This window comes from Rhynchophorus ferrugineus, unplaced genomic scaffold (genome assembly GCF_030347505.1).
Source record: "Rhynchophorus ferrugineus isolate W39M unplaced genomic scaffold, kcgeb_rfMv2 rfM6, whole genome shotgun sequence".
Lineage (NCBI taxonomy): Eukaryota > Metazoa > Arthropoda > Insecta > Coleoptera > Curculionidae > Rhynchophorus > Rhynchophorus ferrugineus.
Genome location: NW_027472585.1, coordinates 36633501 through 36659786, shown reverse-complemented (window position 1 = coordinate 36659786; position 26286 = coordinate 36633501). Strand labels below are relative to the sequence as shown.

Sequence of the window (26286 nt, the reverse complement as noted above, 5' to 3'; positions counted from 1 at the left end):
TATTGAAAATTATTTTAAATGAACTGACCTATACAGCACAGGTATCAATTATTTTCGTCTTTTCCTGTACATCTGTTTCTGTTATCACGACAAAAATAGTCGAAGCGCGCCTTTAATTATCGATTGATTTCAGTTTTCAGGCGATAGTACCCATCGCTAAATATTATTGTTCTGCCTCTTAGTTTTTGTTCACCCCCCGTAGATGATCCCTCCGAACTTTTCGATACGACACCTCCGACGTTACAGAGAGTCGCGAGCGATCGCCGTCCAATCGAGTCGTATTCCACGCTCAACGGTCTCCACAAACCCGTTGTAAAGTTTCAGTTTACCTTGAACGCTGTTGTGGTGTCGGTCAATCGCCGCCATCGTCGTTAAAAGACGCGTTATACGTTCAAATAGACGCCGTTTCTCCCTCATCCCCCCGCCCGCGACACATCCGAATATCGTTTGTTTTTGTGTTTATCCCCCCGTGAACTGGACCGTCGTTTTTGTGCGTACACGTGCTCCTTTTTGGATTAAACCTCTGGATATTGTTCGTCGTATTGTTTTAAACGAAGGTAAGATCAACTATATAACGCGCTTCATCAAAAACTCATCTGTCGTTATCAATAATGTTTTAAATTTTAACAACAAATCACGATAAAATAATTAAATCTTCGCGCTGACGACTCTACAGACCTCTTGGTGCTGTTACGAAGCCACGCACCTGTTTCCGAACTTGTCGGACCTTTTCCCTCTCTGAACTTGTTCCGTGAGCTTTTTTCTCGGTCGAATTAGCGTCGAAGTTGAGCGCCCGTTATTACCGTCCAAAAATCCGAATAGAAGGCTTCCAGGGTTGTTATTTGTTCTAACGGACCAGAAATTAGCAATGCAATCCGTTGAAATAGATAAAGAATCAATACTTTCGCTTTTTTTGTCCCTATCCAGTTGCAGAACGGTTACATAAAATCTGATTATTAACTGAGACGTTTTTTGAAACAATATCGACGTTATTTCGCGGCGAATTCGAACGGTTCTTTTATTAACGACTCAATGGGGAATATTTGAATATAAATGAATTGTATCAGCGCTAATGCAACTTTCAAGTAGTTCGTGTTTATATCAAGTTTCAATTTCTGCGGAATATTTATGAGGATAGTGCAGATATCGGTTTTCTTTTTCGGAATTTGCAAGTGTGTCAGCGATGAGCTTATAAAATAACATGTATTTGAAGTTAGGTTATAAAAACTAAGGTAAGGCTCTTTGAAGTTAGATAATTAGTTTTTTTAATTTTTTTTATCTTTCAAATGTCTATTCTTTGTGCTTCATAATTATATTCGTCCATTTTTGCTGTCTCTGTGCTCGGTCTTCTATCTTCAGCCGGGCTTTTTTCTCTCTTCTGCGGCACCTCTTTTCGTCCAGGTTTTCTGAGGTCACACTATCTGATCTATTACTTTTTCTCTCCGTTCTTGCGTTCCAAGTTCCCTTTACCTGTCACTGATTCGATATTGATATCTTTTTTATATCTTTACTTCTCATTGTGATCCTCGTTCTTACATCTCAGACTCTTCAGAGATCTTGTGTCTGTCTAGTCTGTATCTTGCTCCTATCTCTCTTTGACAATAATTACGCCTCAAATGTTAAGGTTGGTCTATACAGATTTAGAATTTCGTTTTGCTTGATATTTCTTTTTTTTTTTAATAAATTTACTGTTTAGAGAATGTACAAATTCATAATTTTTCCTATTCTGGTATTACTATACCTTCAGATACATTAATTTCTGTGTCAAGATATTTAAATGCGGTTACTTACTATATTTTTTATACCTTTAATTTGGATATTTATTTCATTTTGGCTATTCCATCATCATAACTTTCGTTTTGCTTATATTCATTATCATTCTATATCATCTTAGTTTCTATTTATTCCCTTATTTTCTATTCCCTTATTTCTATTCTCGATTCTATTCCATATTTATTAATATTATATTATTTAAAATTTTAGGAAGACATTATTAAATTTATCAACCTTCGTATTTATTAATCTAAGATATCTACGTTCACATATTCACCAGGGGAAATCAAAGAATGTTAGATTTTTTATAATTTATTATAATGCATGTTTTTATTATTATTACATATACATTTTTATTTACGATATCTAATAGTACTTATATAACCCGAGTAATTATTACTGCTTGTTGTAATTGTTATTATATAATGGTTTAAGAACGCTGTAATTCAATTATATAGATATTGCTTATTTAACTTTTATGCGCTTTTTCAATCTGGAATTTATTAAAAGTACTAAATTAATTATTAAATTAAAAATATTAAAATCAAATAAACTTTGATATTCTAAGGAACCAATCAATTTAAAAACTCTTTTTTTAAAATCTGTTGACGCATAATATAAATACGTTGTATTATGGCATAATTGCATATTTTAAAGGAGATATATTTATTTATTTATGTTATAATTTAGCTAACCACGAACTGTTGCAGAGGAATATAAAGAAATTATTTTTTTACCGACCCAATACACGCATGAAGTCCTCACCGAACATTTTGTCTTCGGGGCACCTGTGTGTTAGGTCATTTCCGTCTTTATATTTCATTCGGTGGTCTTTTCTTCTTCCATTTAGTACAGGTCTAAACATTTAACCGCCTTCAAGCTGTCGTGGTTTAATGCTAGGGGGAACTTTTTGTTCGTTTTTGACATTGAAATTTCGATATTTTCGTTTAATACAGATGCAAATTACTTCAAGCTACATTAATAGTCAGAAATATAGCGACGTAATAATTTTTTGGTGCGATTTTGCTGAAAATTGTTTTGAAATTCCTCTAGAATCAAGACTTTCGCTATTTTTTACCTCTTCAATTACAATCTCATTACATAAAACTTGGTTTCGAACCAAAACAATATCGGAATTTTATTGGGTGGCTAATACTTTTAAATAATTTCAGCCTTTTATTGGTTTCTTGTAGTGTATGTTTTTTAACCCAGTTTACACTACGATATGTTGGTGTCAAATCGCTTCTCTAATAAATACATTCTATGCTCTTATCTTGGAACTTGCATAAATAGAAAACTGGAACTAGTGTGACAACTATTCTTTTGTAATTGTTTTTGGAAGACTTAGGCTTGGACCTACTTTGGATTCAACAAGACATGAAAAAAGCAATTTTAAGATATCACATTTAGTAACTATGTTACTAGTATTTTTGTTAAGTAAACAACTCTCATTTGGTGTTGAACCGTTTTTTATGAATATATGTTTAGGATCTGTATATAATATACTCTATATATAGTTTTACTCATTTAAATAAACAGTTATTTTAATAAATATATGTGTAGTCAATAAAGAAACTAAATTATGGTCTATCCTATAAAGTATTATTAAAATTCATTTTGACTATTTGATAGAGTTATAAAATTATGATAGAAATGTCTACATTATTATTTTTCAAAGAATATCCCCAATTTTAGTCTTATTTTCATATTTCTGACTGTATTTGAATCGAAAGCTTATAAAAAGCGTAGCTATATAAAAAGTATTGCTTTTTTTCAGGTTATTTGGTAAGAATCGGATGAACTAACAGTGAGGAAGTACAATATTGGGTTATTTAAGCAATTCCTTTTAAACTAATGACTAAACGTCATTACGTTGTAAAATCGATTTTTCGCGTATCCATTTCAACCGTTTTTCATTTATTACTTGATATAAATCCATATATTGCCATCGATAGTAATTTCTTATAATCATTTCCTTTAGTCGGATCTCAGAATCATCATCATCTACCAATTACTCTGTATCTGATACTGTAGACTGTATCGAAATAACCATATCTAAAAGTCATAAAAAAGGATTACATTTTTATGTGATTTAACTGATTTTCTTGTTTACGTTTGCGTTGTTTGCTCATTGTTTATTTTTCAACATAAATTAAGCAATAACAGCAAGAATAAAGATAATCGTTTTAGTTTTATAAACATATTTTGTGGTAACTACAGATTATTCATAGATTTTGTAATTTCCTTTTATCCAAATTTATATCTTTTTGTGGAGCTTATAACTTTGTCCAGTCGACTTTTATCATATTTTCTTGTAGTTGGTATTCGACAGTATTGATTTTTTTTGTCATTTTGGTCGACTGTATTTACACCTGCTACGACCGTTATTTTCTTCTTATGGTTATGGCCATCGAATTTTTTATGTGTGTATTGGGCCACCTGTTTCCGAAAACCATTCCCGGGTTTGAGCTCAGTCCACGTGCTATTGTTTCAAATCCAATTCTGGTTAATAGCATTTCAAATGACTAGGAAGGCACAGGAATAAAACTGTTCTACTATAATTAAATCCGAAGTGAACCATTATTAATTGTTAATTATCAATGTGTTCAAGTGAAACATTTTTCGCATTACTCATAGATAATTTTATCAAATTCTTATCACTAATAAAATTGGGTATATATATCTGGCAAACGTATTGCTATATAGTTATTTTGTTTATATTTTTCGAGTTTTTTTGTAAATGAAATATTGTATTAATACATATTATCAATTAGTATGTGGATATTTTGTTTTGCTTTGATTTTAACTGTCAATAGTTATCAATTCATTAAAAATAAATTTTAAAAATTAGCAGTCCTAATTAAAAAAATGATAAAAATAAACAATTAGTATAAAATGAGTTTCCAAAACATTTATTAACACCTACGTTGTTCAACATAGCTTGCCATTAGATATGAATATGTTTTTATGGCTTGAAATGTATATGACAAATAATTCCATTATTTAATACATTTTCATACACTTATTCTGGTGATTTAATGGATTCGATTCTGTTGTTTGGTCTCTTAATTTAATTTTTATATTATGATACCCGAGAGTCCGGATAGTTGAGAGTCTACTATGTAGGATAAATATTGTAATAATTCCTATTTTTAATTTTTTGGTTTTTTTGATTTTGTAAATTAAAATTACTGTATTATTTGGTCTGCAACACAGTTTTTTACAACCAAAAAAATTCTCAATCGACTACCGGTACCCAAACCACTTCAGAGTAGAAGTGCAAATCCACACTATAGTTTGGAGTCTTTCTTTTATTCAAGATGATGGTGGCGAATGGTGAGGAATTTAGAACATAGAATGTTTTAGCGCTATTTGTTATAGAAACCAACGGTTTTTAAACAACACGTTATAAAATGCTTAATAGTTTAACTGGTTTGGTTTGGTGATAATGGTCAATATTAAATATTACTTAGTTACTTAATAAATGAATAATCAGTAGTAAACAATGAAACAAACAAATAGAGAATTTTAAAAGTATGGTTTTATTATATGTGACATTAGATACTCTTCTTCTTCTACTAGAATTTTAATTTTAAATTTACATTTGTTGCTATTGTCCAGAATAAGTATACCAGTATGTATTTTCCAAATCAAAATTTTATTTAAGCTAAAGTTATGATCAAGACAGCCTAACTAACGGTTGTGTTGTTTGATTCGCTTCAATGTTCTGATTTCCTACGCGTTGTTTAGCAGCTTTGTTGCTTCCATTTTGTTATTTAGTGAATTTATTTAATGTTTTAAGACGACATCTTAGTTAAGTTACTAAATCCATATGATTTTAAGGTCATTGTGCAGTTCTTCGTTGTTTACGTAGCGATAAGCGTTGGTAACTAGTCGAAGAATTTTGTTTTGGCACTGTTGGATCACTAGTCGCAGTGATGCTTTAGCGCAACCCAATATTTGCCCGTATAAATTCAAATAGGCTGTATAACAGGTCAATTGGAAGTTCCCGGCCTACCATAGTAAAACACATTTTTTGGACAAAACACACATTTTCTCGGGTTTATTACGCTTGATCATCTTCAAATACTGCTCCGAATCATCAACTCGTCGTTGCTTTTGGTCAAAAATGAACTCGCGCGGCACCCACTTTGCACAGAGCTTTCTTATACCCAAATATTCGTGAATGATATAATGTACACGTTTAGTTGATATCCTTAGAGTGTCTGCTATTTAGTTCAATTTCAATTTTCGGTCATTCATGATTTTGTAGATTTTTTAAATGTTTTCGTCGGTAACAACCTCTTTTGGGCGTCCACTGCGTTCACCGTCTTCGGTGCTCATTTCACCACGTCTAAACTTAGCATACCAATCCTTGGTGGTTGATTTTCCTGGGACAGTGTCCGGAAACTCGACATCAATCCAAGTTTTTGCTTTAACTGAATTTTTTCCTTCAAAAAGCAATGTTTTATCAACAGACAAAATTCCTTTTTATAAAAGTTGCTTCACTCAAAATGCTATAATTCACAAACTAATGATCCGACAGCTGTCAAATTTATACAGGGATCTTTCGAGGGCTAGGGTTAATTAAAAAACATGTGGATTTAATTCTAGTGGCGCCATCTATGTCCCAATTTCTTTGATTTTAGGTCAATTAGAACTTTCTTCTGGCTAACCATCACAGTTCTTTGATGATGAGTCTAAAAATAATCTAATTAGACGAAACATATCTATTTACTTATGTTCTTAATTATTTATGCTTCGTTTTGTTATCTTAATTATAGCATATGTGTTGTAGAACTGTCATCATTCATGAATAGCTGGATAAATGAATTTGTATGAAAAAAAGAACAATTACCCAACCAAATTGATTTATGATTTCATAACTGAATTAGTTTCAACAATGAATACGAATGAGGCTTAATCACGTGCAGAATTGATAGATAAAAAACACATTGCATTAGTTTTTATGACACCATTATTGATTATTAATTAAAAATAGACCCATTATTCTTGCTTATGGTTTTCATAAAATTAAATGATAAGGAGGAATGATAATAAATCTCTTACATAACATTATCAAACCATCATTTGTTGTATTAATTAATTAAAATTGACGTTAAAATCTTGCAAGCTTATTCCAGTCCTTAGGTTAAAAGGAAATACATATTTTAATTGATCAAAAGATAATAAAAAGAATTTGTTGTAATGAAATACAATTTCTTCCAAGAACTAAATATATTATTTTATCTAGGCTAAGAGTAAATATTTTTGTCTTTTATTTAATTTAATAGTGAACTGATGGTGTCCATAATAAAACAAACTGTACGTATTACGTTGGTACCTCATGATGTGGGAAAAAATCAAACGTATCCAAGTATTTATGTGAATGGGTGCGCCACTATTTTATTTGTATACATTAAAACGTTGTATAATTATTTAAATCTAATGTAGACATTTTATTATTGTCTTACTTTGCTCTATGATATTATATACTTTATTATCTCACTAGATTATTAGCGCGCTTATTATTCATACTTGGAAATGTATAATAGTATTTTATAATTTTGAATATATTACCTGTCAATGGTGAGTTGATAAAGGCAAAGTATGTGTTTACGTGATTAATCTTCACACCTTCAAGTTTATTTTATGTATGTCAAAGTTAGTTTTATTAGCAATATCAATCAGAATGTAGTTATATGGATTTTTTTATCAACTTGAGTAAATAATTATATAGCATTACATAGTGGGAGTACTAATAAGGATTCTCAGTTTTTATCAATAATTGGATATCTATTGTGGAAAAAAGAAACTACGAGGGTTTCTGGTTACATTTTACCCCTAATGTTGAATGTTTAAAGAAAGACAACGAAAATGGTTTTACTGTTTTTTGAAGTATTTTCCGTGATGATCAATACGATTTTGCGTATGCTTGAATCAATCTTAGTAATACTTTTCGCACCCTATTGAGGTACCTCTAAAACATAGTTTCTGAATGGATCAACGATATCAACGTATAACCGGGGTCAACCCAATCCATCAATTCGATATTTTGCCAGTCAAATAGGTGTTTTTTTCAGGCCAATATGTGAGATCTGGTATTGTCATGATGAAAAAGTTAGTCATTTGGAAATACAAGGTTAGGTCTATAAAAACACTTGTTAGTCAATCCCATCTATCAATTCGACATTTTACCAGTCAAATAGGTGTTTTTTTCAAGCTGATATGTGAGATCTGGTATTGTCACGATGAAAAAGTTAGTTATTCTTATGAAATACAAAGTTATGTATATAACAATACTTGTAGGTTTTCATGGATTTTGTGTCATGTGGTATCAGTTTATCAAGTTCCGTGCTAGCTCTCGAAGAGAACGGTCGTGTCCGGTCCGCCGAACCTACCTGCGCTTCCGAGAATTACCCGAAACTTTCCCTAAGACGGTCGACCCGTTATCACGTTCCACCAGTGCCTACGTAAAAAAAAAAGCGTCTGTAAGCGCCGAAAAGGCGTTTTTACAGACAAGGCAATGGCGTCATGTACGTCAGAGCCGACGTCGCCTCCTGAACATAATCCCAGTGTTTCAAATTCAAATGGACCATCTTCAGAAGACAGCCGAGAAGTGCTTATAACGGAATTGAGAAAACAGAACGAAGACCTGCGAAAGCAGATAGCTGACCTTAAAACGTTCGCAAAAGCCCAAACAGACGCCCTGAACAAACAGACGGAAAAGCTGGAAAAGAGCGAAAAGGCTTCCGAAGAGCTCAAGGAAGAAATAAAAACTCTCACAGCTACGATAACACAATTCATGAAGCATCAAAGAGATGCCATGGAAGTAAAGATTCCCGCTGCCATAGAAATTCAGTCCCAGACACCAGCTAAACCGACACAACACTTAGACCAAACTGAAGACTCAGAAGACGGTTTCACCTTGGTGGGAAAAAGGAAAAGAGGGCCCGTCACTCCACCTCAGGAAAGCCAGCTGCCGAAGGCCGGCAACAAGGGAAAACAGGCTCCCAAATCACAACCCAATCCGGTAGCCAAGCCAGCCACTAAATCTACCCAATCGAAAGCCAAGGCTAACGTACAGCCTTCGATTACAAAATTTGCCACCAGACCAGTGCAAAACAAGCCGACCACCAAGACGGCCCCACAGCCAGTACCGAAACAAGTTACCACAAGACCAACCCAAGACCAGCCTGCGCAGGTAAGTAGCCAGGTCACTAAACAAGTCTTAACCTCCACAGCAAAAACAGTGCCAACCGTTTCGGCGACTGTTTCTCAAAGTCCCCCAAAGGAAAAAATTCCGCCTATAGTGCTCCGTGATAAGAAGAGGTTCATGGAGCTCATTAGAATTACTAAGGCACAATCAATAGACATTATAACCCGAAATAAAAAGGACGGCATTTTCTTATTCGTCGCCACAAGCGACAATTACCGTAAACTTACTACCCTGCTCGAGGAAAGGAATTACCCTTACCATTCCTTCTGTCATCCGGAGGAGAGAGCATTCCGGGTAATAATAAAAAACATCCCAGAATCACTCTGCATTGACGAAGTACGTGAACTTCTCTTTGATCAAGGCTTCCATCCCAAATTTGTGCAAAGATGGAAATTAAAATCCGGGATAGAACTACCAATTGTTCAGGTAGTTGTCCCTCGCGAAGAGCGACAGATCATATATATGACCAAACTCGGCGTCATCACAGTGAAGGTCGAGGTCCAGAGAGGAAACGGCCAGCCAGTGCAGTGCTTCAACTGCCAGCTTTTCGGGCACTCCAGCTCATATTGCCGAGCCCCCCCACGGTGCGTCAAATGTGCCGGGCATCACGACACTAGATCCTGTACCAAAATCCCAGAAGCACCTCCAAAGTGCAGCAACTGCGGTGAAACTCATACCGCAAACTTCAGCGGTTGCACCTGCCGTCCTGCTCCAAGAAAACCAAAAATTCCGACCGAAACCAGACCTCCACAAGGTTCTGCATGGAGTAACCAAGGTGGCAGAAAGCTAGCCCAAAAATTAGCCAGCGCTACCCAGCCTGCTCCAACTCAAACTCCTGCTCCAACCAATACACCGGACCTTAACTCCACAATGCAGGCGTTTACTGACCCGCAGGCTTTCCTACAAGTGATCGCCCTGGCTCACCAACTTGCTCGTCTTTTTCCAAATGTCGCCGCCTAAGCGGCAACACTTACCTGTCTCTATAACTTTCAGCAGCCTTTAACTCTTCGAAATGGCTGTTCCGAAATCTCTTATACTGATGACATGGAATGCAAATAGCTTACGCGGAAAGCAAGCGGAATTGGAGGACGTCATAACATTCTATGACGTCGACATCGTGCTCATCCAGGAAACTTTCCTGAAACCTTCGCATCGTCTCTCTTTCGAACACTTTTTTGTCTACAGAAACGATAGAACTCCGGGTCGAGGCGGTGGAACCGCCATTCTCGTCAGAAAAGGAGTCAAACACGAGCTCCTTCCATCGTTATCAGTAAACAACTTCGAAACAACCTCCATTAAAATCGATATCCAAGAACGCCCCTTCGTGATTACATCCCTGTACAGGAAATCTTCTGCATTCAACTATGCCGAATACCGATCACTCGTCGAAGGAAAATTTCCGAAAATAATAGGTGGCGACTTCAACGCCCACCACCCCACCTGGGGGTGCTCCAGAGCGAATCCCGCAGGTAACGCCATCGTAGCTCTAAGTGCAGATCTGGGCTACGGTCTTGCCTTGCCAGATGAACCCACCCATCACCCTAGTACAGTCTCTCAAGGCGCAGCAAGAATCCTTGATTTCTTTATTCTTCAAGACGTAAATCGCGATTCCGAAGTTCGAGTCCTTGACGAACTAGACTCTGATCATCGTCCGATCCTTCTCAAACTCGGAAACTGCGCCACCACTCAAGTCCCACTAACAAGATTCAGGAAAAAAACCGACTGGAAAAACTACCAATCTCTTCTCCTGAAATCCGATCCAATTCCGAAAATTAACACACCAGAACACCTCGAGGAAGCCGTACTCAAGCTAACTCGCGATATTCAGTCTGCTCACGAATCTTCCACAGTCAAAATTTCATCACAACCCCAGCCGTGGAAAAACAATCTTCCCGCTTCTCTTAAACGTGAAATTCGCATCAAAAACGGTTTATGCAGATTAGCTCGATTCACCCTTGATGCTGCAGACAAAAGGGAGGCGAACAGAGCATGCAAGAGGGTAAGGGCGGCCGTCTCGACTTGGCGAGCAATGAAATGGAACTCATTTCTCGCGGACCAAAGGCTGGATGGCCCCCCTTCCTTCTGGCGTGTCTCCAAATGCCTCGTGGGGAAGACGCACAATGTCATCCCTCCCCTGAAGTCAGCGGTTACAGGAAATTTTGCAGTCACTGACCAAGAAAAAGTCGAGCTCCTTGCAGAGACCTACGAAGCTCAAATGAAATGCCTCCCACCCGCACAGAACACTAAAACTAAAGACATTGACACTGTCATCAACGAATCCAACTCCGTCAAAAGACCAGTAACCCCCGCCTTTCTTCTCAACCATTTTGCATCTCCAAAGTCTCTACAGACTATGATCGGCAAACTTCAAACCAAAAAATCTCCAGGTTTCGATGGAATATCGATTACCCAGTTAAAAAAGCTCCCGCATAAGCAACTCGCAGAACTGGCAAACATTATTAACTCCATCATGAGACTGCAACACTTCCCGGCGTCTTGGAAACACGCACATATAGCGGTTATACCCAAGAAAGGAGCAAAATCATCTCCATCTGATTACAGGCCTATCAGCCTTCTCAGCGCCATTTCGAAGCTTGCCGAGAGGGCAATACTCTACGCTCTCAACTCTTTCACAAAGGAAAACAACATCATCCCAGATGAACAATTCGGCTTTCGCGCTCACCACTCATCCGTCCATCAAGCTTCCCGTCTAGCTGCACACATCCATCATGCTCTTGACCAACGTAAAAAGCTTGGAGCAGTTCTTCTGGACCTAACCAAAGCCTTCGACAAGGTCTGGCACGACGGATTGTTCGCAAAGTGCGTGCGGTTAGGCCTCCCAGAAGACCTAACCGCTCTCATCAAGTCCTATCTCTCGGACAGATCTTTCCAGGTCAAGATCAGGGCGTCACTTTCCAGTCGTAAACAAATCGATGCTGGCGTACCTCAAGGTTCCCCGCTGGCCCCAGCCTTATTTAATCTCTTTATTTCAGATATGCCGAGAAAAGAGCATATTGACGTCGCCTTTTACGCTGACGACACTGCTTTCTTCACGGCCGCCAGGTTCGAAGTTACAATTCATGAGCGTTTACAGAAGCAGCTCGATCATGCGGTCAAGTGGTTCAAATTCTGGAGGTTGCAAATCAACCCCCTGAAAACCCAGGCCATCATTTTCAATAAGAAGCGTTACGCACTGCGCGTCTCGCAACTTAAGATCGACACCGCAATAATTCCATGGCTGGATAACGTCACGTACCTAGGTCTTCACTTCGACCGGCGGTTCGGTTGGCATTCCCAAATCCAGAAAGCAATCCAAAAAGGTTCGGGGATAGCAAACCTGCTATCTCCTCTGATCTGCCCTTCTAGCAGGCTTCCCATCTCCATCAAATGCTTATTTTACAAGATGTTAATTCGGTCCGTACTCCTCTACGGATCTAATGTCTACTTCAAGTTTGTTACACCCAACCAGGTCAAACGGCTTCAAGTTTTCCAAAATAAGCTCCTCAGGAGAATATTAAACGCTCCATGGTTTGTCAGAAATAATCAAATCCATAGGGAAACTGACACTCCAGAAATCAAGCACTTCATATCTCAATCATTCCACAAACAACAACTCAGCTCAAGTTTTTCTGAAAACGCGCTTGTTCGCGAGCTGGTCGACATGCTGGGAGCTTAGCACCGCGTCACCGCTAAGCTCTCCCCCTTTTCCAGGCTGAAACGACCTCATCCGTCGCTACAGTCATAACTTTTGCCCCCATACAACAGTACCCAGTTGTGTGTTAACTCAGGTTCGCGAATCAATAGAATCGCCGGGCTCTCGTGCCCAATAACGGCTGCCCGATCAGCGGGTGCCATATCCCCAAATTTAATGCAGTAGCAGTAGTGATCCACAGGGGTCAACTGTGAGGCGGTTTCGGTTTAGTGTATTGGTAAGCCCAGAGGCAGTCCCACATAACCCGGTCCAACTTGTCACTCCAGGGCAAGTCTCCGCGACCAGGTATGCGTCATGCATTCCACCGCCTGGTTTTTAGGCCAGAACAAAAAAAAAAAAAAAAAAAAAAAAAAAAAAAAAAAAAAAAAAAAAAAAGGTATCAGTTTATCATGTTTATATTTCCTTTAACAATCATTATTTTAATATTCATTCTGTTTTCCCATTGATTAATATTAACATTAATATTGATATTATAATAGTTTTAATTTGGTAAATAATCTGAAAGAAACAGCATATTGAATTTATTTATTACTAATATATAATTATATGAGAAGGTTTAAAAAGTTCCCAACAAAAAAAATATTATTAATTTATTAGAAATGGATTAATACTTACAAGTTTAAAGGTAACACTTTATTTATTTTATTGATATCATACGTATATTTCCTTGTATCAACTTAACATGTACAACAAATAGACTCATTGATAAGAATAACCGGAATGTTTTAGAACATTTTTACTCTTTGTGATTCCACAATCTGCGCTATAGGCAATAAGTATTTTTATGTCTATATTATATATACATGGCATGTAGAAAATCACTTCATTAAGCGATCTCCTGTATAAAATATTATCTTAATTAATTTTTTATTCTAAAGCTTATTCTAAAAATTATTCTATATATGTCCAGTAATCAGATCAGGCGGTCTTAAGCGTTTTAGTCTACGCACTTCACTATCACGTAGCATATTTAGCTGGTTAGCGAGTATGTTGGGATGCACAGACACTCTTTCGAAGTACTTCACATAAACACGTTGAATTACACTCGTTATAGGTTCAAGAGGAATACCGCGTTGTATCACTTTATTTGAAATATAGAACGGAGCATCAACAATGGCACGCAACACCTTATTTTGGAACCGTTGAATAATGAATATATTATATTTGCTAGCGGTACCCCATTGTTGGATTCCATATGACCAAATAGGCTTGAGTATAGACTCATACAGCAATATCTTATTATCTTATGATAACTTATATTTGCGCCCGATGAGCCAATACATTTGATATAATTTAAGTCCAAGTTGCATTCGTTTAGAGAGTCTGTGCTTCTTCCAGTTTAAGCGTCGATCTAAGGCATATCAAGCTATTTAACATGCTCTGCTTGGGGGAGTTGACGATGATTAATATTCACTGGTGGACATGTTCTTCTACGCAGCTTCTATTCAATACATTAATTAACGTTACATGGGTGAATTTTGTTTCATTGTGTGACTGGATCTTCATGGGATGCTAAGATTGCTGTGTCGTCTGCGTATGTTGCCACAGTAGTTGTTTTTGTGGTGGGCAGATCGGCCGTATACAGAAGATACAGTACTGGACCCAGTACACTACCTTGCGGAACTCCTGAATATATGGGATTAAATTCTGTATGTTCATGGCCTTGATTTAAAATAAAATGTCTATCAGTGAAGTTTAGTTTCTCGAAAACTTTCGAGATTATCGTTGATAAACTTATAGGCCGGTAGGTCACATCTTCTGGTATTTTTCCTGGTTTAAGAATCATTAATATTTTAGCTACTTTTCAGAGGCTAGGGAAGTAATTAATTCGTAGCATAGCATTAAATATAAATGTTAATAGGTGTATACTCTTTTCTGATAATTCTTTTAACATTTTACCAGTAATTAAGTCATAACCAGGAGCTTTTTTAATATTAATATGTCTCATTATTGTTTGTTTAACTTTTTTAACCATTAATTCCTCGTGCGGTAAGTCCATTTGAAATGGCGCATTTGAAATTTGAAAAATATAAACTGAATATTATTGACATATGTTTAATCTCTATGAAAACATCATCATTCATAGCATAACTCCTAAGTAAATACATGTTTTCTTCAGGTGAATTATAACTGGAGCTGAATTGATTTAACATAATTAGTTTAACTAGGTTTAACAGTATTTATTAGTCGATCAAAAACAACAATATATCTAGGATTCGAATTTGTATTTGTATTTTTAAAATTTTTGTCGACATTGTTTCAAAATTGATATAATCTGAATATTAAAACCGTATTATACTACATTGTTATGATGTGGAATATGTTTTATAACCATAATATTATATAAATATCCACAATTTCACGCCTTGTGACTTGACGGTCATCTAAAACCATATCAAGTGTAATAATATCGTGTTACAGAATACGTTTCCTTGAGTAGCAGAACAAGAACGTTGTAAAATGTATTTTTTCGAGCAGCCTTAACAAAAGTACCCGTTGGAAAAGTGAAAATCATCAAACGAAGGAAGTTTAAAACTTTCATGTCTTAACGTTTGGCAATATTAACGGATATCCTGAAATAGTCGTGCGAAAAATTTCAGAGTGTCGTCATCGATCGCCAGAAAGACTTTTAGCAAGGTGCTGTTTTGAATTTATACTTTATATTATATGACTATGTTCGAAGAGGTGATTTAAATTATAGAGTTATTCAATATGCTCGAAATAAATTACTTTATTTCATTCATATTCAGTATAAAAATCATGATTATTTTTATTGTTGAATGCATTCTGATCAGCATTTGACATGGAAAAATAGATAGCGATAAAACGCAAACAGCTTGGGCTTAAACTAAACCAAATGTATAAAATGGCGTAAATCTAAATTATCATTAAATAACTAGGCTTTATATCAAGGCCGTAGAAGTCAATACTTATTCCTTGGTTATATGGTGTTTAAATGTATAGCATAATATAGTATATATAGAGTATTGTGTTGTATGCGTATCTAATCATTGCTGCAGATACTACGGCTTTTTCATCATTAGTACCAGGCGTGTCATTATTTAATTTCGTAACTAAACATTGAAAATTACTCTAGAAGGTTTAATCGTTAGAATAATGTAGTTTAATACTAAAGGGTGGATATAATTCCAACTTAATAAATAAATAAAACCTATTAGGACTTATGGGGTCACATTAAGTTATCGAATCAACTAATGATCCAAAAACACTGCCAAGACAAAGTTCTTCGGTTGATTACCAATGTTTATCGCTCCGTCTTTTATAGCCTGGAACTGCATGGTACCAATCCACCGGCATTGCCAACCTTTGTAATTGTTGGTGAATTCGTGGTGGCCTAAAGGGTCGTGGCGGTCGCCACATAACTCCCCTCCTAGTGGAACTACCGTGGAACGTACCTCTATGTGGTGCAAGTTCCGGAGTGCACCCGCAATCACGCAAACAAACGCCCGGGGACTGCTGATGAGATGGGGATCCCAACCTGAGCGAGGAGTTTTACGGGATCAGCTGCCATCGGAGTTGTAGCAGGACGTCGTTCGTCTTGGGGCGTTTAACTTTGTTTGAGGGTACCTATAAGTGTGTTACGTGTCCCGTTTCGTGATGCGAGGGTGTTCATGTGTTGATGGTATACATGATGGGCTTCTGTGGTTTTCGTCCATCAGGCTAGTCTCGTGGGATGTCGTCGACCATGTGATGTTGATGGGTTCACTTCCTCGTGCTATCCTTCCATGCATGTGTCAAGAACCTGTCGAGTGGCTTATGTCGAACTGATTTACCTGTTAGGCACTTTGATCACGTCGGGGTCACCAATTGTAGGAATGTTCGTCGGGTCGGTCAGTCGGTCGAAATGTGTGGCTGCCGTTGCGATTATTTGTCAGAACACTCACTACTATTTTTGGAAGCAATTTGCACGAGAACTGAAAACACTGGTTGAAGAAATACTGTTTATTTCAATTTATTTATTTTAATATTAAAATTATTTATTTCAATATTAAAAATTTCAATAAATTTATTTCAATACATGTGGTCGACGGGAGAATTGAAAGGATATTAGGTTAGGTAGAGGAAGTACGGTAGCGCTGTGGAAGTGGTACTATTACAAGGGGATGGAGAAAAGAAAAGAGAACGAGACGTCGTCGTGGTGGCCTTTTATAGCCTGGAACTGTATGGTACAAATCCACCGGCGTTGCCAACCTTTGTAATTGTTGGTGAATTCGTAGTGGCCTAAAGGGTCGTGGCGGTCGCCACAATCTAATGCCGTCTATTGGGCGTAATTTTAATCATAAAAACATAGAAGATATATTTTTCCAACAAGGTAGAGTTTCTCACTCTATATTTTTCGTATATTTCTTTTTTAGTTTGAGGAAATTTAGCTACTATATGTCATCAAGTATCACTTATGATACTGATCTATCCCATACTGATGACTTTTGATGGTTTAAATCTAATGTTTTGCACGTAAATAACTTGCGAATGAGTTTGGGTCACGGAAGTGATATAGCAAATCGTTTCTCCATTGAAACATCTTGAGCACCTAACGTACTCATCAAACGTTTTCTATTGTTCAGAATCCGTATTCGAAATAACGAAGACCAATATAATTCAATATGATACCACTATTGCTAGAAACTTAAGGAAGGAGTAAGTTTCCCAAAAATTATGTATATTTTGACAGAATACTGATGCTTTTGTTTATTCCTAATATTTATAAAAATTATTTTATACTAAATTGACACACCTAAACCATTTCATATGTTGCCATGTGTGATGTCAGTGTTATCAGTTAGTTTGAAAGGAAGTTTATTTAACTAAGTTATATAGGTCGCCTTCTTTTTGCTAAAACAAATATTTGGTTTCTGTAAACTAATCTCCCTAAATATTTGCGATATTATAATGAATACGAAAAGCCGGCTTGATAGCGGTTCTTTTCTGAAAGCATCATCATCATTACGCTGATAACCAGGCTGGAAGAAGAAAGATATCTCCATTATAGGTACCTGTAAGGAAAATATTTTGCTGTGAAGACATTTGATTGGCTCTTTGATAAAGTTTGGCACATGACTGCCCCCACATCCCGTTTAATTGACCAATAAAATTTAAGTAAAAAACAATTTAATTTCTGAAATAAATTTATTAAATAAAATTCAATGAATGATATAAATATAATCTGTAAAACTGCAAATTATGTGCAAAATACAAATATAGCATAAAAACAAATATATCTATTGAATATAAATATTATCATAAACAAAAAAAATTGGAACAAATCAAAGTCATCTCTTCAGTTTTTTCCCTTTTTTATATTTATTTAGGGCCATCAATATAATACGATCTATTAGAGTTCTCGCTTCTTGTTTTCTTATACTGAAAGTAAACTTTGGTTCTTTCTCTGTTAAAATTCTTTTAATTTTTTTATTCTTTTATATTTACCTGTTTTATCCGAAATTATATGGTGCATATTATTTTTAAAATTATATCTGAAAGATCATTAAATGGTGTACAATTAAAATGTTTTAAATTTACATTATTTTAAAGATGTTTGATTGAAAATATGTTATATTATCGACGTGGCAATATCGTGAGATAAAATACAAAATAAAGCTCAAAGAACTACTAACGTTATAATGAAACACTTTTCTGTGGTATATGATAATGCCTCGCCTCGTTTGTTCATATAGAAACATCTGTAATTGAAGGTATAAAGTGTAGTTGCAATTTCTCAACTCCTGGTAATACATCCCCCAATAGTATGGAATTGGTCCTCTTCACAATTTCCTAAAGGCAAATGAGATGAAAAAATTAACTTATAAGCGCTAGAAATGATTTGTCAAACATACTAGACAAAGGATGTATATTCTTTCTTCCATGAACTCTAATAATCCCCTAAAAATCCCAAATTATCTTGATTAAGCCAAGGTATTTATTCGTATAATGACACTTTTTTTTCTTTAATGAAATAAACCCCTTTAAGGTGATTAACAAATTTATTCTTATTTGAGCAATAACATTTAAGCAGCATTTAATTCCTGAATCGCTTTGCATCAAAATTCCTAGTGTATTGAACTTTCGTTAATACTCTCTTAAAAAGTTTGCATTCAGGAGCTATTATTTTAGTGGAATTTCAACTATCAAATAATTGACCCAAGAATAAAACTATATGGCCGTTTATATAGTTTCTTTCGGAAAAGAAATAATTTCTGAAATTAAAACATAAATATTTGATATTTTGTATGATTATTAATATGAATAAACGTACAACTTACAACAACAAAACACGCTGTTAAGATTATAAATTTCTTTGATTATTTTAACATTTTTTAAAGACTTCTTCGAGGTAAAACTATTCTGCATTTCTTTTCTATGTGTGAATCCGGGTACACAACACTTGCCAGATCGAGAATTCGCTTTACTTATTGTACTACTGTCTTATAAATACTAATAAACTAATAACTTAATCTCTAAACGGTATAAAAATCTAATTGTTCCTTAGGTTAGACACACTGAAAATGGCGTTTGAAACATATAAACAATAAGGGCGCTATAAGGACGAAGTGAAACAATCGCATCCCTTCGCGGCTTATAACATAGCGATTAAAGGAAGTAATAAGCTAAAGGTAGCGACATCTACATGTTGGACGTTGCTAAACATTTCCCCAAAATTTCCTATAAAGTTAAATCTGTATTTTTTTCATGGTCTCCAGTCGGTATGTCCGTTAAGCGATAGAGAGTTTCTAAAATATAAGTTGAAAATATTTATAAACCTAAAATTAGTCATTACTGTTCGTAACATAAGAGCGGATAGGAAAAAATTATAGAACATGGTGGTGATATCATCACAGTCTTCCAAGCACCATAACTTAAAATGACTCAACGATACATTATAGATTAGTATCTTGGAGTTTTTAGAACGAAGGAAATTTCGTGTGTTGTAAATAATTGTGATAAAAATATATTATTTATAAAATTATCAAATGTATTATTTATTATTTATTAAGTTTGTGATTATTGCGAATTTCTTCAATATAAAACAATTATATTTGGGTTTAAAACATAAGCTCATAAACAGTATTCATAAAATTATGAAATGTATTATTTATTATTTATTAAAAAGCACAATAATAAATTAATATATATGTATTATATATATTATAATAATCTAATATAATAATATATATTATGATCTCAACATGGTTTTCGTCACTATACGGTGTTTTTATCTGTCTTATCTGTCGCTGAATTTTAAATACCTCTCGATGAGTGTGTACACTCGAGTATGATTTACACATGTTCGTTTTATTGACGCGTTTCATTATTAAGGTCGTTTTAGCGTTCAGAGCGATTTCGATTAAAACAAATAATTAAATACCATCAGGTTTAAGCCATGTGTATATTTACATTTTATCAATTTCTTCAAATAATAAATAAGTAAAAAATTAGTAAAGTCTAACAAATTTAACCTTTAACTATATCATGCTTTATCAGGTGATTATTTATGATGATAATAGCTCTTATTTTAACCAAATCATATCAAATTAATTAAATTTTATGAGTTTTGTTGCTTTATATTGTTGTTAATCCTCATAGTCTGCTTACAACCGAAGATATGGAGTAGTATTCATATTTTTACAGTTAAGAATCGTATATGGCCTCAATTTTCAATAAATGGTTAAAAATACAATCTCTGATCGCTTTTCAACTTCTGACTATAAGTTAAGGTAACTGCTTATGATAAGAAAAAAGATAATTAGTATTTCGTGAGTGATTTTAATTAACAAACCTTCTATTGAAATTTAAAGACATTTTAATGAGTCATCCAGATTGTTTCTTCGTTAAGAAAAGTACTAAGAATAATAGATTCTCTTCCACATGTTCTCCAATGATATGGTTGAAAGTAGAATAGAAGTAGAAGAAAGAAATGAATGTGTTCAAAAAGTCGGTCGATTATAAGTCGGTTTGATGACTTCCAAAGTCCAAATAAGTTTAATTAAAGAATGATAAAATAATGTCTTTGATCTTAGGTCAAATTTCGAGTATCTCTGCTCAGCTTTTTGTCTATTGTGATGTTTCCAATTCAATCTCTATCCATATACATGCCGAGGTATTTCGTAGATTCTGCTTGAGGAATCGAGATTGACGGTACTTAGTAGTCTTTCTATTGTAGTTAACAGAGACAAATATTTTGCCATAATTACTATATCCTCTAAAAATTGTCCAATTGATATTTTTGTTGTTGTTGGAATCGGCAGTGTAGAGCAGATCTAGTCCTAAGACGTAACCCTGCGGAATTCTAACCACAAGAGATTCGGAAGAGGTTGGGATTTAATGTACTGCATGAAGGATTTTCTAATTTTCTCTCGAAAAGATACCACTCCAACAATTGGCAGTAGTAGTGCATCAGCACCAAATGGTCTAGCATATCGGTCGAATGCTTGTGGGAGGTCTAGTAAGTTGAAGAAGAAAGAATGATAATTATTTGGTACAAAAAGCAGCTAGAATAGTTGAATAATAGTTAATTTATCTAAATCTAAAATGTTTTGATATTCTAATAATATATTTTTCTAATAATTTATTTTTTAATCATTTTTACATAGAAATTATAACAAAATAACTTTCTTAAATTATAGCAACTCTATTGATGTCTTAATAATTTTCAAGTATCTGCACAATCAATTTAACCAACCTTTTCTGAAGTACATTATCTGTAACATACTAATGTTAGCTTGTTAATAGCTTGTTAAAACTAATGAAACAATTTAAGGTAATGTCAGGTTTCTTTATGTTGGACATTACCAGTAGGTTTAGTCCTATAATAATTTGTCTAGAAACGGCAATAAGCAGTTTCTAGGAAAATAGGATTAGTCAACTTTAAAGTACGGACCAGCTTCATTACTAATAAATTTCTGTAGGATTATTAGACTCTTCGCATTAGAGATGGTCAAATACTTTGCTGAAACTGGACTTGTGTAAGTTCTCATTGTTTTCTCGTTGTTTTTTTTGTTTCTATTTTACTTTTTCTAGCGGATGTAACTGGTTTATATGGTCTGTCTAAGTAGCACGTCCATTTTTGTGAATATCGATGAAAATTTATTTACAACACTCTCAATTATGTGTCATCCTCATGCCATTTCTATAATGAAGCAAATTACCTAATTATTACAATTTTAAAATGAAATAAATTATGATAATATAGTAATAAACTGCCATAGAATATTCGATGATATTACTGAAGAAATTAACGACAATAAAAACAACAATTTCCGGTAATTTATTGTTTATCTCGTGCCTTAATAAAGACAACTGGAGCCGCGTCTTCCCCGTTAAGCAAGATTCGACGACTTCACGCGAATTCCAACAGAAAAAATACACCTACGCCAACAGTGAAAATATTTTCTTCGACTTGTTTCATTTTTTTTTACGATACGCCTACCAGACCGAAAAACGATTTCGAATTAATGAATTCGCTAATGCGGCACTGACATAACCGAAAGAATGTACGTAGAGATATTTTTCTTACGTTTGTTGTAGTTTAAAACGATTAAATCAAGGAAAATGTTGTGTTTGATGTGATATTCAATAAAATCATAGAATGCCATCTCCCATTTATAAAGTTGTCGCCGGGTTTTGTTCGTATAAACCACCAGATGGTAAGTCCATCTATATTGAATTTTAATAAAATATTTAATTAATAAATAATATTTAATAATTAATATTTCTAGAAAGTATTTTTAAAATACATTGAAGCAATATATAATCTGACGACTTTCTTGTTAATTACACCTTACATTAGACATGCATATAGTATACTACAATCTTTATAGTATAAATTTATAAATTAATTTATTATTACTGTTCTGTCGTACTCGACATTAATACACAAGCAAGGCGAGTACGGGGTTAATACATCAGTATGTATTTCGCAAATTATTTCATGTTTTAAAGGGAAATCTTGGATCACTTCATAAATCCATTTAATTTCGAATGTAGTTCTCGTTCTCTTTTTTTATTACATGTAGTTTTGACTGCGTTGGATTACCAATTGGTTTGATGTTTTAGTGCAACCCCATATTTGCACCCCATAGGTCCAAATTGGCTTTACTGATAAACCGACTACCAAACCGACTAACCAGTACAGTACAGTTTCTTGACTTTGACTCTAGTCTGCTCTGCTTTTTGTATACCATGATGGCTTCAATTTACTTTTCACATACCATCGTGAAGAATATGTCCGCCAGTGAATGTCAATCATCGTCAACTCCTCCAAGCAGAGCATGTTAAATATCTTGGTATGCACTTAGATCGACGCCTAACCTGGAAGATGCACATACTCTCTAAACGAAAACAACTTGGGCTTAAATTATATCAAATGTCTTGGCTCATCGGGCACAAATCCAAGTTATCATTAGATAACAAGGAATTGCTGTATGAGTCTATATTCAAGCCTATTTGGTCATATGGAATCCAACTATGGGGTACCCCTAGCAAATCTAATATATCCATCATTCAACGGTTCCAAAACGAAGTGTTGCGTGCCATTGATGATGCTCCGTACTATATTTTAAATAAAGTGATACATCGCGATATTCCTCTAGAACCTATAACGAGTGTAATTCAACGTGTTTGTGTGAAGTACTTCGAAAGAGTGTCAGTGCATCCCGACGTACTCGCTAAGCAGCTAAATATACGACGTGATGGTGAAGTGCGTTGACTAAAACGTTTAACACCACCTAATCTGATTACTGCACATATATAGACTTTAGAATAAGCTTTAGAACAAAACTTCGAAACACCTCTGTTTATGCTCTTTAATCTTTTGATTTGTCTGATTACTAATTCCATTAAATATTATTTTGTCTACAGCATTTCTCTACTAGCCATACTCTTCTAGCTTTTCGTCTTTCTTTTATCAATTAGTTCTTAGTCTTTTTGTTGTTATATTCTCTGATTTTTATCAGCATGATTTGAAAGCAGAAATTCAAAAGCATCTGCGTAAAAACATGTATTAAAAGTTTTCCAACCACTCAATTTATACTTCCTTTGAAAAAAATATTATATTTACACTTACTTCTAATTCTTAAAGATTCTAATGTTGCTTGAACAATTGCTTAATTTCTTAAAATTTGATTATCGATTTGATGGAAAACTATTAAAATTAAGAATTACATCTTGGCTAAGTAATGATCTTCCACGTTTGGGTGAAAGATCTTCATAATCATCAAGGCGGTCTGAAATGCAAATAATTAACCTTCAGAGGCTTGATGTAGAAAACGATAAGATGTTTCCTGAACTTTATGATTGTTTACTTTTAAAAACTTTTTATGGGTTAAAGCAGAATCCTTTGGAAAATAATAACTTTTATTTAAACCTTCACATCCTGGAAACGATGCTCTTATCTTGTACCTCAGTGTCGCTTTGGATCTCTATTCAACAATTGGCCTCTTATTTCCGTTAAATAAAATAGCTTTTGGAGTAAACTAATAGTTTTTGTGATTAAAACCATTTCTCAAAACATTATCTTAAATACATATAAAATTATACACAAGGATTTCAAATCTCCGTCTTTTACCCAATCGTATCATATCGTCCCATTCTATATTTCTATGCTTACTGAATAAATTATTATTAAATTAACAAAAAAATTCAGTTGGACACTTGTTTCCTTTACGTACAAACCGCTGATCACATATAATAACGAACAGCTAATACTGTTCGATTGTTAATAGTTGGCCGCCTCATTATTGTTGTTCCGAAAATATTTCGCACACAACTCATATTTGTCTACTATTGAAAATTATCGCGAGTTATTGAACTAAAACATTCGCAAAGTTGGCCATGAACAGAATCATTGGAATCCGTACAACATTCGACTGTTTGCTATAGGTCTTCCGCAATTTTTTCGTCTAGTAATTAACAACCGATTTTTTCCACTTCATTAAAAATAGTCGATGAATCATGTTCTCATAGTTTTACTTGAATACAAAGAAAACTAGAGCTAATAAAGTGTAAAGGTTAACGTTTACTTCGATTCAGTTTAAGGGTATTTTCGGCCTGCGGTTATGAATAAAATAACAGAAGACTGTCGCCTGTGTTTGTAGAGTCGGTGGTATTTTTTTGTTTCGGACATTTCGAAACGGTCGAATATTTAAATAAGTGACTTGTTTAATAATCAATTATTTTATTTATAGATTCGGTTCATTCAATGCCAATTCAAAATGTCACCATGTACGCGAAATTGATTTACTTATGATTAACGCTCGCAGTGTTTAATTTAAAATTATTTCAACGTTTTATTTTGTGATATGGAATTGTTTGAACATAGCGAATATAGTGACTATAATAATATTATGTTGAGCTTGTATGTAGTGTGAAAGAAAATCTATTTTATTATGGACATGGACAGGTAGAAAATTTAATTATATATTTTCTATTTTGTGTGGTCACTTTCTTGAGTAATGCCCCTAATTTTAAGATTAATAGCAATTTTAACATAACATAATCTACTTTTAATTACATATTTAAATTTATATATTCCCCAGTTATATTCTAGCTTTTAGATATCTTACACATTTTGCTAACATATAGTACACTGCTTTATGATTTTTTTTTATTTTTCTGGCTGTTAAATTAATGGTACCATCTGGTAAATGACGTTTTATTACGATATATTACATTTTTGACGTCAGTACCTTTTTACGTATCTTGCAATTTATAGTGTGATTTTTTTATTTTTCATCATAATTTCGTTAGAGGTTTAGACATTTTTTTCAAGCGTTTCCAGCTTTTTAAAGACAGAAAATGGTCGACTTGGTTGGTGCAGTGCTCAAGGTCCTCCTCCTATTGTTGCGATCGTCGCGGGTTTCAATCCTGCTGATATATGATCGGACAATTAAATTCGTAATTATTTATAATTGTGGTTGTCTAAAGGACAATAAAGTTATGCCAATAACCAGGTTGGATAAGATCGGACCTAGGATGATCTCTAAGTTGGTTACTGGTCAGTTGGTATCCATAATGCCGAGGAACTTGATTGGGTTAAAAAAAGACAGGTAAAATATTACAAAAAAAGTAATATTCTAGATGATCGTCAAAAAGAGTCGGTAAAAATGGCAAATGCTTTAATTAATTATTATATGCTTTATTTAATTCCATAGTTGTAACTATCTAAACTATTGATTGTGTATATTATACTAATGAACGGCAATCCAATAATGATTTAATTGGAATGATAAAGGGAATAAGCAGTTTTGGAAGAATCTTGCGTGGTTTAGAGAAATTGTCTTGAAAATTAATTTAAATACATGCAGATGATGTACACATTTCGATGGAAACTATTTAAAAAATTAGTAAAGCTGAAAAAGCAACACCCTGAAATATATTAGATAATAAATTAAGGATACAAATATTATTTCTTTGTTTGTCTTGTAGCGAAATTGAAATAATAATGATAGAAAATATTTGTGATTTTAATGAGATTGGCTTATAGTTTTTTTGTCTATTGGATTTATGATACTTTTCTTTTTCTGTGCGTGCTTAAAAACTTTGCTCATATAAGAGTTCTTTTGTAAGG

The 26286-nt window shown here is 34.3% G+C and overlaps 1 protein-coding gene across 14 annotated transcripts in view; it reads left to right on the top strand.

The window, feature by feature from the left end:
- The first annotated feature begins 273 nt into the window (after positions 1-273).
- Positions 274-26286, top strand: part of PDZ-GEF (PDZ domain-containing guanine nucleotide exchange factor) — a 178270-nt gene continuing 152257 nt past the window's right edge. For all 14 annotated transcript variants that reach the window (XR_013006336.1, XR_013006338.1, XR_013006339.1 and 11 more), the window contains exon 1: positions 274-557. The gene's annotated coding sequence lies outside the window, so the exon portion shown is untranslated. The remainder of the gene's footprint in view (positions 558-26286) is intronic.